The 12,026-nt window shown below is 48.4% G+C and overlaps 1 long non-coding RNA gene across 1 annotated transcript in view; it reads left to right on the forward strand.

Annotated features, from left to right (window-relative positions):
* LOC135313211 (uncharacterized) overlaps positions 1 to 11,985 on the forward strand; it is a 47,597-nt gene extending 35,612 nt beyond the window's left edge. The window contains exons 5-7 of the long non-coding RNA XR_010372847.1: positions 10,759 to 10,837; positions 11,629 to 11,729; positions 11,822 to 11,985. This is a non-coding gene — a long non-coding RNA (uncharacterized LOC135313211). The remainder of the gene's footprint in view (positions 1 to 10,758; positions 10,838 to 11,628; positions 11,730 to 11,821) is intronic.
* The last annotated feature ends 41 nt before the right edge of the window (positions 11,986 to 12,026 follow it).

Raw genomic sequence — 12,026 nt, forward strand, 5'->3', positions numbered from 1 at the left:
GTTCTACCAAGAAATGTAGCCTTCCTTGCAGCTCATGGACATAATTCCCTTTCCTCATCCCTTAGCCAGCCCTGAATGCCCTGAGACTGTGAGCCAGCTGGAAAGAGATATACTGGCTGCAAAAGTGGTCCTTTGACACCTGCATCATGATGAAGTGCCATTGGCTCAAGGAGATCAGGGTCAGGTCTTGAGGGAGGAGAGAACCTACCAGTTAGAGGAAGCTGGTCAAGGTAGATAGCAAGGACTGATTCTTCACTCATTTGATAACATTACTGTAGAACTAAGGGAATGAACGTCACTCACATTCAGTCATTTGCAAATAATCGACCTAAAGTAAACCATCCTCAGTTACTTCTCCTTCAGATGTTGACAACTTCCAGGTCCCGGCTGGGTGGGGGATTTCCTGTCTGCGTTTAGTTTGTACCTCTTCCAAGGCTTGTGGTTTGCCGGGTGGTTCGTGCCTTCCTTTAACACCTGCTGGATGTTTAACTAATTTTTAATTTTACGACTGGGGGAATAAGTCCTGACTTCTGTAGCTGGCAGAATTCGTCCCGGCACCTGAGTCTGTGCCGCCTTCCTCTGCTGTGAGCCAGAGGGTTTGCGCGGTTTTGTTTCACCGAAAATTACCTGGATAGTATAGAAACGGAAACCAAATAGACTGAAAGAAAAGGAGCAATGCAGGAGCATAGCTTCCAGGTTATCTTTGTTCATTTGCCAACGGCCTATGCAAAGCCTTGCATTCTTTCTGCGGAGTCTAAAAAGCACCCTCCATCCTCCCAGATAGAAAGTAAAAGTCATTAAACCTTCCCAGTCTACACATGAAGCTGCTTCAAATGAGGCCGGATCGTAGCACACTGGGAAAGCTTTTCCTGAGCACAGTGAAGGAACCAAAATCTTCCCTTTTCCTAAACCCCTGTGCGCTGCTAGGATTTATGACTTCACGTACTCAGCGTGTATTCTGAGCTAATAGGGAGCCAGCTTAACCCTGTTTTTACCCAACTCAAAGTCATACAAGATCAGCAAGATCAGCTACAGCTGCCTTCTCTTTGGAGCAAGCACGGCACAGAAACTCGCTGGCTTGCGGATGCGATCTGAGCGCTTCGTCTCAGTCCACTTTCGGTCGAGCAGCATTTGCACCTCATAGTCTGGTGGAGCTGCAGCAGCTTGGAAGTGCTCCTTTTGTTTTCCAGTGTCTGCTTCACAACCTCACAGGCTGTGAATAGATATAGTTAAAATATGTCTGCTGTGAGTAGCTCTATTTAAACTGCTAGGTATTCTTGTTATGGTGGAACCAAAAAAAAAAAAAAAATCCAAGAAAATACTGTCTTTTTCATCAGCCTGAAAGCACATTTTCAACAGAGTGAAAGGAAGACTCATAACAACTTGTTTTGGTTTTGACCAAAACATTTTCTTTTTTCAGCATCTAATCCTAGCTATTTTCACCACAAACATATTTAAAAAGAAAACAATCCAAATGGTTTCCTTAAAAAGAGATTATATGGAAACAAAGTGAAATCAAAACGAAAAATGTCACCCCCTCCTAGTCCTTGGCTCAGCCAAATGTATTTGCCAAATCCAAGCTGTAGTCATTGTTTCCTGAAAAGGTATTTCTTTGAGTGTATAAACAATCCCCCAGATTAAAATAATATTATTGCATCCAGTGGTAGTATTTAAATATTTTCTTGCCATAGTGTCTTTTCAAGTTTCATGCCACAATAAAGTTCTTTACGGTTTTGACAAATATTAAGCCACAGACTTCTCAGGTCCATGGAACTCTTCAACAGAAGCTGTGGGTTTAGCTGTGGCCCAGACATACTGATCCCCTGGGGATGTCCTGGGTGCAGTTAACCCCAGCACTGCAGTATTTCTCTTTCCAGATAGATACTGAAGAGCAGCCCCCTATCAGTACAGAGTTTCTGAAATAACAGGGAGGTGCCCCCCACCCTGCTGACGCTAGCTAAGATCTTAGCCTGGACAGGTCTGTGAGGCACTTGGAGGAATTTCATCTGACCTGCAGCCATGGCAATCAATTCTAGAGTCCTGGGTGGTTTAAAGGTACACTCACGGATGTATGTATCCATGGTCATGCAAAATCCATCTCTGAGGTGCAGCGTTTCCATCACATGCCATAAATCCATCTCCAGCGTGCATTTCAGTCCTGTATCATAAATATGCAGCTAAATCCAGAGCAGTCTCACTTTGACTAACGTGGGTCTTTTTAGCAGGATAAGCAAGTATGTGTGTATATATATCTATACACACACACACATATATATGTATTATAATATAGTATATATGTAATTGGTTTTGTTGGTTTTTGGAAAACTGTGAAGTCAGGTTTGCGAAAATATACGCTCGTTCAAGCTTCCTCGCTGATACCAGGTATGACTCTCAAGTTCTGGCCTGTCAGTGTTAACAGCCCTCCCCGGAGCAGAGCACAGCCCAGGTACAACAAAACTACTTGGCATGAAGCCAGAAATCCCCATAGACCGGAAGCACACCAGAGGTGCAGTTGCCCTGTATGCCTTAGTGGTCCCCTGAGCTGTCAGGTCTGCAACTCCCGGGAGTCTTAGTGCTTTGAGGAATACAAAAGCCATGATATAGGAAGGCAGAAGTGCTTCTTGTACTCTTGCTGTCTATTCTTTTGTCAGTGTGGGCTGTGCGAGATGTCAATATGAAGCCATATTACCTGTAAGTATCTATTCTGCAGTGGGTGGAAGTTTCTAAAGAAATCCTCCACCCTTTAGGGCTGGGGCAGTGGGAGCACAGTTGAGTCAAAGAGCAGCTCTCGGTGCTGGGGTGTGTGTGGCGTGTGAAGGATGTCTGGGTGGCTGTATGTGCTCAGCTCATGAAAAGGCAGTGGGAGGGCTGGGATCTGTCCAAGCAGCCCAGGGTTACCCAGTGCCTTTGTTCACACAAACCAAGCAGCTCCCCTCTGCTGATGGCGATGGGACAAAACCCAGCTCCACACGGAACAAACACCACAGCGGAAGCTGTGCTTTTACAGGATACCTCCCGCTGCCAAGATCTCACAGGAGATTGCTCACCATTTACTCAGTAGACAGAACTTGTCCTTGCCCGCTTGGTCTTCTGCCAGGCACTGGCTGCTGCCCCTTGCTCTGACATGCTGACTGTTCTCCAAGGTGTTATGGGAACCCAGCTTGCATGGGGCCAGCTCCTTGCTCCCTAATTTGCCTTCTGGTTTGATCCAGAAAACACTGAGCAGGACCTCTCCTGTTCACCTCTTTTCTGGCTGAGGTATTGGAGGAGCTGGGCAGCAGAGGGCTGTGCACAGCCCATGTGAATGACATTGTCTTTAGGCCAGAATTGCAAGGTGGTCCCTATTTCTCTCCCCAGAATTGCAAGGTGGTCCCTATTTCTCTCCCCACTAAGGTGGCTTTCCCATCACACCAGCAGCTCTCTCTCTCTCGCTATCTCTTGTTCTTTGGACAAAGAACGGAAACATGAGGGGTTGAAACTGTTTTGCTCTGCGCTTACCTGTGTCCGAGGGAACTAGACCTAAGGGGCTGCTGTGGAAAGCTTACGTGTAGCACATGCATGGTTTGAGACCTCTCAAGAGAGAGGCCTTTTAAAGTGGGGCTCTTCCCAGTTCCCCCTCTGGTTCTTTCCTGAGGAGTCTAGGACTCGGGTGTTTCTTTGGGGCCTAGAAATCTGCCTGGAAAACCACAGACAGAGATGAAGGGAGAAACTGAGCGTGGGCTTGACACTGCAAGAGCACCCTTCCCTCCGAGCTTCCTCCTTCCTTCCAGGCAGCATGACGGCCTCTGGCAGGTATGGGTTACGGGCACCATATGTGGGCAGACAGTTGAGGAAGGCCCCCAGAGCTTCAGTCAGCTCACGCTCATTGCTGAATGCTGGGCGCAACAGGCACTTAGAAGCACATCTTTGCCAGCATCCTCCAAGGGAAGCGGTACAGCTTTCCACTGCTGGCAGAGAGACTAGGTGCAAGGAGTGGCTTTGGCAGAAAGCAGGGATCCTTTGTGCGGTTCCCAGTCTCATGCTGACTTATAGCTTCTGTCAGTCCTGTCATCTTCTCAGAGATGTAAGGATGTGCTACATCATCAGTCCTGTTGTCCTGACACTTCTTTTAGGAGCTTCTCCAGGGAAATACAGCAGCAAATCTGCAAGTAATAGATATTTGTAGATAGGTCATTCTGAAACAGTAGGTCCCTGGAAGCAACTGTTTTGACTAATGTCCTGTTGCATACCATGAAGCAACAGGGAAGGAAGAATAACAGTCATGTTATCTGCTCAATCAGAAGTGGACACAAACCTCTGATGAGGAGCTGGGAGCGCCACCAGGAACATTCAAACAGGAGTTGAAGGCTGAAGAAAAATACTGTATAGCCAGCCCCATTGTAAAAGCTGCATTTCAAGGGTAAAAGCAGAAATGGGGGAGGAATTTCTCACTTGGTCTTTTCTGCTGTCTGCTGAGGTCAAAGCAGGAGGTTTCCAGAGCAAAGGGCAGACATGACGGAAGCGTAAATGAAACTTCACCAGGAAATTGTCTCAGGTCCCACAGTAATCGTATCAGAACACTTCACCCGCAGCACTGGGCCTGGCTCAGACACTCGCACACTCTCTGTGTGCACAGGAGGAGAACACCTCTTCAGACGGCCAAGTCAGTGATTTGTACGGATGATGCAACCAGCCTAAGATTGCACATCTAGAGCATAGCTTTGGATAAAGGGCATCTTTTTGAAATTGTCAGGTGTCTGACATAGCTGCTGTAAGTCCACATGCTTCTGTGGACTTGCAAATCACAAAATAAACTTCAGTGCAAGTTGTGACACTTCTTTAGACGTGCACTCACATGTGGGAAATAGGCAGCCACACAGGCTGGAAATCCCAGAGATGCCTCTAGATCTGGTCTTGGATTAAGAATAATGTGTTGAAAATATCATGGGGAATGGAGGCATAATCCCCCTGCTGAAAGCTTCTACCCTCTAGACGGTTCTTGTAGCTTCTCGTACAAGAGAGCAGAAAATGGGGGACAGAAGCAGCAGTTGCTCTAGGTCCATAGAGGTTGCAGGAGCAAGGCAGACCTGCTCAGCCTGCTGAGAAGGTGGCAAAACTCCCAGCAATTCAAGCCCCTCAGACCCCAGTCTGAGCCCCATTTTTCTGGCACGGCAGCCAGTCCTGTGGCCTGCAGGTACACATGTGTTTAGAAATACTTCGAAAAGCAGGCAGACTGGGCCGTGCCAGGAAGAGGAGTGAGTAATCGGCTACCTGCAGCTGAGGTTGCTCAGAGTGGAAGCCTTGTATCAGTTGCCCAACCATCACCCCCTTCCTTCCCATTGAAGTGCATAGCGTGCAAGATAAAATCAGCTCCAGACGGCTTATGACAAAAAGTTGAGTGTTGGTGTCTGAGAGATTTAAAAAAAAATAATAGAGAAAGTGTGTTCTTATCCAAGCGGATTTCCTGGAGTGATGAGTGAGCCTGGCATGTTTCTGCTCTACCTTTGGCACGTGCCTGTACATCTGGGCGGGCTGGCACAACCTCGGCCAGTTCTAACTGAGAAAAGAGCAGTTACCCTTACAAGTACTCTGTTAGAGCCTGCTCTGTCCTCGCCTCTGCTGCACCAGCTGCAGCACCAGCCCTTATGCACGTTCGCTGTGCACCCTCTGAGAGCAGGGGCGAACTAACCTGCATGAAGAGCATCTTGCTGCTGTCGCCCTGGGGTGCCATACCTGCTGTCTTTGCTTGCCCAGAGCAGGGCCAAAACCGATTGCTTTCCACCACAGACAGCTCCAGTAAACCAAACCCTGGGCAGCCTCCCATATTTCTGCACTCACTCGTGGTCATGACAGGCCAGAGAAGGCCTTTGCTCATTCACCAGGCATCTTCACACATGCTTTCTTCTCTAGCCACCTGGGAAAACATTTTCCCACCAACTGAAGTTTAGGAAAACAGCTCCCCCCAAAAGAAACCTAAAAACAACCCTCCCAACAAATAAATGACTTTCTGCATTTAGATCTTTCAGGCAGTCCATTCCAGTTCCTGGTGTTTGCGTGAGCAGAGAGAGACTTTGACAAATTTTGCGTTGAAAAACGTGGAGCAGTTAGGATTCGTTTTATTTCCAGATTTTTTTTTTTTCCCATTTTGTGCTTTAAAACAGCTTAGAAACCTTTACGAGATGTCTCAATCACTTTCGCCTGCCACTCACGCCCTGGTGATCTCAAGCATGCCGATATTTCCGGTCAGATAAAGCTTTTCATTCCACCTGGGTGATTTTTTACTAACTCTTTGATTTACTGAGACATAAGTAAACAAGCAGCCCTCCAGTCACCTTGCAGTGAACTCGGGAACAGCAATTTAACAAAAAGGAGCCAGCAAGAGGGAAGAGGAGAGGATGGGAGCGCAGCACAATGCCTGAGCTTGTCCTTAGACTGGTAGCTAGCTGCTCCTGCCTTCTCGCCTGCATTTCCCCGGAGCCCCACAGCCACTGATGTTGCCTCCATGTCCACATACAGAGCCACATACATCACTGAAGTTTGCAAAGGCCCAGGAGAGAAGGTTGTGTGGAGGTTGAGGCGAATCAAGCCACTCATCTGTGGAGGTCGCACAGTGGAGCATTGGCAAAACGGGTCTTCTAACTTGGTCCAGCACTCTCCTTAGACTCCGTTGCTTCTCCATCAAAGAGTGGAAAGATGGGCCTTCAGGTTTCCACGGGTGTCACCACAATGCTGAACAGGAGTTCGGAAGCTTTGAACCCGACTCGACACAGCACTGGCTTCAGCCTGATGCCTGGAGCATAAACAGCTTTTTTTCTGTTCCACCTAAGGCATAGGGACAAGGGGACCGACCACCTTGCAGCTGCCAGGCACATCTACCTTTACTAGGGAATTCAGCAGAAGAGCCTTGTTTTCTGCTTAACAAGTACAGAACAGAAGCCCCAGGCTTTCAGAGGTTACTGGGCGGGAGCACACTAACGGGGAAGTACTGTGGGCACACAAAGAGGATGCACTGGAGCATGGAGCCCGTGGTGGCCATTCTGTTCTGGGGGGGTGCAGGCTCACCGAGTGCATCCCGGCAACCAGCACAGCTCTTCCCACGGAGCTCGGCCCTTGCTGCGGGAAGCCCAGCCTACGGCACTGTGTGTGCGGGCACAGGACGGCCCAGCTGGCTGCTCTGCAGCTGAAGTCCAAACCCAAGTTCCATTAGGAGTTCTTGTTTCAGATAAACTTAAGCCTGCAAACTGTGCTGGCTGCTAAAACTATTTCAGCTTGAGAATTATGAGACTTAGGTAGCAGGAGAGTAAGTTATAACATACCTGTTTGCCTTACAGCTCTGTTTAAAACCAAAAGCAACAGTCTAGTTAGCTTGGCAGTCCTTCCACTCACGTAACCTCTGTAGCTGCAACGCTTGGGTTCCCAGCCTGTAGCTCAGTGCTGCTCTGGCTGGGTTTCCATGCCGTGCGTGTGAACACCATGACCTCTGGTGGCCACGCTGGAGCTCGGCAAGCGTCAGGGCGTCTGGTAGCAAAGCGTTCCCCAGGATCGTTGTGGTAGGCCCAGATGGCTACAGAGACATGCCTAAGGATAAACAAGGTCTAGCTAATTACCTCGGCAGCTTTCTCCCTCCCAGCCACACGCATGCCCTCCCGGGCCACCGGGAGAAGGATGCAGCCTGCAGCAAACCCGCTGTCCCTTGCGTCATCATTTTGGGAGCTGAAAGCATGCAGATGAGAGTCTGGGGTCCACCGGGAGGGCAAGTGGAGACACAGCTTGTGACTTTGTGCTGTCATTACCCAACTTGCTTGTGTCGTGGGAGATGACGTGACGACAACATTTGGCTGTACTTTGGTCTCAGTTTAGACTGAATCTCACTGTGAGTGTTCAGCAGCGAGAATCTGTCACCAAATGAAGTGCAGAGAGACTGGAGCCAACAGCTTAAACCAATACATGTTCCCTCATTAGTGGGGAGTCCCCATTTCTCCTTTGCCTTTGGACCGTGTGTGTATCCAGGAGCTAAGCTTTTTACCCAGTGACATTTCCAAATCTGTGATGGATTTACTGGTGTAAGTACACACCACAGAGGGAGCCTGTAGAGTTAGAGATGTGAGCGTGCACCAGCCTGGCCTTTCCTCCACTGAGGCAGCAGACAGCCTACCATTTTGCACCTATTTCATCGCTGAAGCTGCAAAGAGCAGCTATGCAGAGACCCTGTGTTCCACTCTGCGCTTTGTTCTGAAAGAGGAGGTTTGAATAGATAGGACAGGCTAAAACTTGGGGTAAGTCAGATACAGAATGAGTAAGAAAGGTCTTTCAGGTAACATCCCTGGAAAAACGTTATGTTACAGGCAACAAATCTGTCTGCAGGGGAGGATCAGGCAATAGGGCGTTCAAGAAGCAAATTTAGAGTCATGCAAGTACCGGCAAACCTCCTTAGACTCGCACGCTTCCGCAGGTTGGCTGGGGCCAGCATGATTGTGAAGCGCGTAAGCACCAGCTGTGCCTTTGGCCCCGGTATGGCCCAAACGGAGAGCCAGGAAGCTGAAGAGCAAGCTGTTTTCCTGTTGCGGAGGCAGAACTTGCCATCCTCGAGCTCACCATGTGGCTCCTTGGTGTAAGACAGGGTGTTTAGAAACCCCTGCCCTGCCAAGAGCCCTGGCTGCACCAGACAGCTCAGCAGCCATCAGGGAAGCTCTGGGAACCCCTCATCGGTGGTGAAACTTAGACGAGAGCCCTCTCGCTCTCTGGATGTGGGGTGTAATCCTCCCACACTGACTGTCTTAGATGAGGGAAGAGACTGCAGAGCCGGGCACATCTTCCACTGGTTTTATTGGCGATGCCTCCAAACACAGCCAGGGACTTGCAGAAAAGTCAGGCTGTTCTTCCCTCGCCTAAATGGAGGCGCTGCAACAGAAGAGTCAGAAATGGTTCATTCCTGTAGCGTGGGCCTGATTTTGTGACCTGTGTGCTTGGTGTCAGCCCTGTGAGCTGGGAAGCACCTCTCTCACCCAGACTGTCACGTAGCCTCAACACCCTGGGTCAGTAAGGAGATACTGATCTGGCTGCAACGGCTGTGTCTGCTGACATGGCTGGGGGGTCTCAGCTGCCCTGCTCCTCAGCTCTCACTGACGAGCAGGGTGAATTCATTTTTCTTGGTGCTGAGCTCATCTGTCGCTTGCTCTCACAGGGGTTGGTCTGAGGCCCCTCTGTAACACTAACCCCAGAGCACGTGCTTTCTCAAGGACCTTCCCATGTGTAAATGCACCAACCTGCATGAGCAACGGCTCTTCTTGACTGGCGCTAGTATCTCCCTCCAATCAAGCAGGCTGTCTGCCCTGTGATTTATTATACTGCTTCTAGTGAAACACGTGCTGCCTGCGAGCAACCGTTAATGACCACTGACTCCCCTTTTTGCCCAGCAGTGAAATTTTCAGCTTCAAGGCACAACACTATGCACCAGTGGTATTTCCAGCCTTGGCCTGACCTTCACATAAGCCTCAGGATCCGAGTCCATTGCAGCACACTTGTCCTTCATCAAGAACAGTCCTGTAAGGTTATATAAGTGGTAGGAAGTCATCACAGGCTTATCCAGACCCATTTCTTGTTTCAAAAATCTCATTTCAAATAAATGTCTCATTTTCCACCTGCTTCATGGTGCAAAGGAGGCAGACATATACAGAAAAGCCTACAGCCTTCATGACAGGGCTATAAAATTAGCAGAGGACAGTTTGTCAGTACCACAACTACCTGCCTAGTGACATACATTCACCACTTGCCTCCACAGAGAGGGCCTGTGGTTTTATCAAAAATCAATTTAGTTGGATCGGCGTGCCAGGTGAGCTACACCACCTCGCATGGTGGGGACTCGAGCTGTAGATGTCAGTTCCCAACCCCCATTTCTGCAAAAGGGTCACTGATGAGGCTGTTTCATACAGACCGCATGCGACGCACAAAACAGTGTCATGCAGGTAGGAGGTATGATTTAGAAACGTGCCAAATGGTGTGACAGAGAGAAATAAGTAGCATGACAGAGTCCCACCTTAAATAGCAATTGAGAGGGATAGTGAGCAAATCAAAAATGTGTTTCACTTCTCTTTTTCACAAGGGAGTTGTGCTACTGAAGAAAAGCACACAACTTGGCCAACAGGGACGGCTGTCCTTTTGCTCATGAATGCACGAGGCCAGGGTAACCCAGTCAGCTATGTATTTAAAGCAGAGATGCTGTTTGGTAAACACTTGGGCACTCAGGAGGAAAAAGAGAAAAGGTTCTGGTTCTCCTCCAGTGTCTCTTGGGGGCTGAGGGAGGAATTACTTTGTGGAACAATAGCAAACCTTGCTCATGGGATGGGTTGGTTCAGTGAGCGAAGTGGCCCGGGGGGTGCAGAGTGGTTAAAAATCCTCTTGATGGAAGGGAGAACGATGCTGCAGGTGGTACGGGGGCACCCAACCCATCCCAAGAGGTGCCAGGTTTACCAGCATTAAGTCCTGCTCACACCACCGAACACCGACAGCTGGCTGAAGGGCTTTAGCGAGCAGATGTGTTTCAGGGACACCCACACCCGCCTTACCTGAGCACCACACAAGCTGGGGATTCGATTGCTCAGCAACCAATTTCCCCCCTCAATCAGTCTCTACTCTTTCCTCACTCAAACTTTCCCTTATTCCTACAATTAAAAAACAGGGAGGCATTCTTTCCACTAAAGCATTTACAAAAAAAAAAAAAAATCCCCTTAGCCTGTATGTACTGCTGAACTCTTAGTTTCAATTTTATTTTCTAGGAAGAACCTCACACAAACTAAGAAGGTTTGGCAATTTTTGACCTTGCAGAAGACCAGCAGCAGGCAGAGGCTGCATAACACAGGTAAGGCCACCTTTGTTTTCCTGAAGTCCGTACTTTGCAAGCAACTGATCCAGGAAGTGGTGTAGCAGCCGTCTTAATGAAATTACAGAGACTTCCCATGTTCATACCAGGCAGCATGGGACCCTTCCTGAAAACCCTTGCATGAAGGCTATGTTTGAAGGGACCAACACTTCCTGGTCTGGACATGGGGCTTAAGCGCCAGCTCTGGACTCCAAGCAGGTTATGGTGTTCTACTGTTAGCATACAGTAATCAGATGACTTGCTTCTGCTCTTCACTGTTGGCACTCTCTGCAGCTCAGCACCTCTTGGCCTGTGTAGCTGTATCAATGTCAGTATGTGCAACAAGCAAGCTGGAAATCCGTCATGTATTTACCTCCTCACTGTCATCAGTTGCTTGCTTTGAGAAGGAGACTATATGGAAAGGATCCAAATGCTGCGCAGAGTGAGGAAAAACACCCTGCATTCATGATGTCCCAGTCACAATGAGATAAGATTCTAAAGAATTAAGAATAAATCTAATTTTCATGACACAGCCAAGAATGCAGAGTCGAGTGAATACCTTCAGGGCAAAGGCCACCCATTTGACAGTAATACGGTTATAATCCAGACACATCTACTACCAACAGAAAGACAGACCACTAGGATGGTGCAATAAAATAATCAACGAAACAGGTTTTCAAATTGGGCTTCTTTAAAACCTGTTTGTAACTAGTTTGTCTGTCTCCTGCACTTCCTACCCCACCTAGTTATATCTTCCTTCACTTTTTGCCTGTTTTTCAAACAATCTGAAGTTGCATCCAGAAGGAAGACCTTCCCAAGCATAGCACTGCAGAGAGTGGTAACAAAAGAATGTTGCAGCACACTGTCTTTCGTGAGTGGCACTGATGTCCAGGTAAGGTTGCCAGACTGACAGCTCCTGATCAAGTTTAGGCCAGACAAGCCTTGTGCTTTCACACACTGAGTCTGTTCATCCTTATTTTTCAGCTGATTCCATCTCATCAGTGGAAGGAAAAGGTTCATTTTTTTTCCCCTTCCCTCTACTCTAGAGATGCACGCTTGTCTCCTACAGCGTGATCATGTACTGAAGAACAAAATCCTCAAATATCTGTTTATTTCTGCCTACAGCATTTTTAGAGACCTCGCAGAAAGGCACCCAGAAGACAGTAGAGACATATGGGGCAATCTACAA

The sequence above is a fragment of the Phalacrocorax carbo genome, chromosome 4 (genome assembly GCF_963921805.1).
Source record: "Phalacrocorax carbo chromosome 4, bPhaCar2.1, whole genome shotgun sequence".
In the NCBI taxonomy this organism is placed as follows: domain Eukaryota; kingdom Metazoa; phylum Chordata; class Aves; order Suliformes; family Phalacrocoracidae; genus Phalacrocorax; species Phalacrocorax carbo.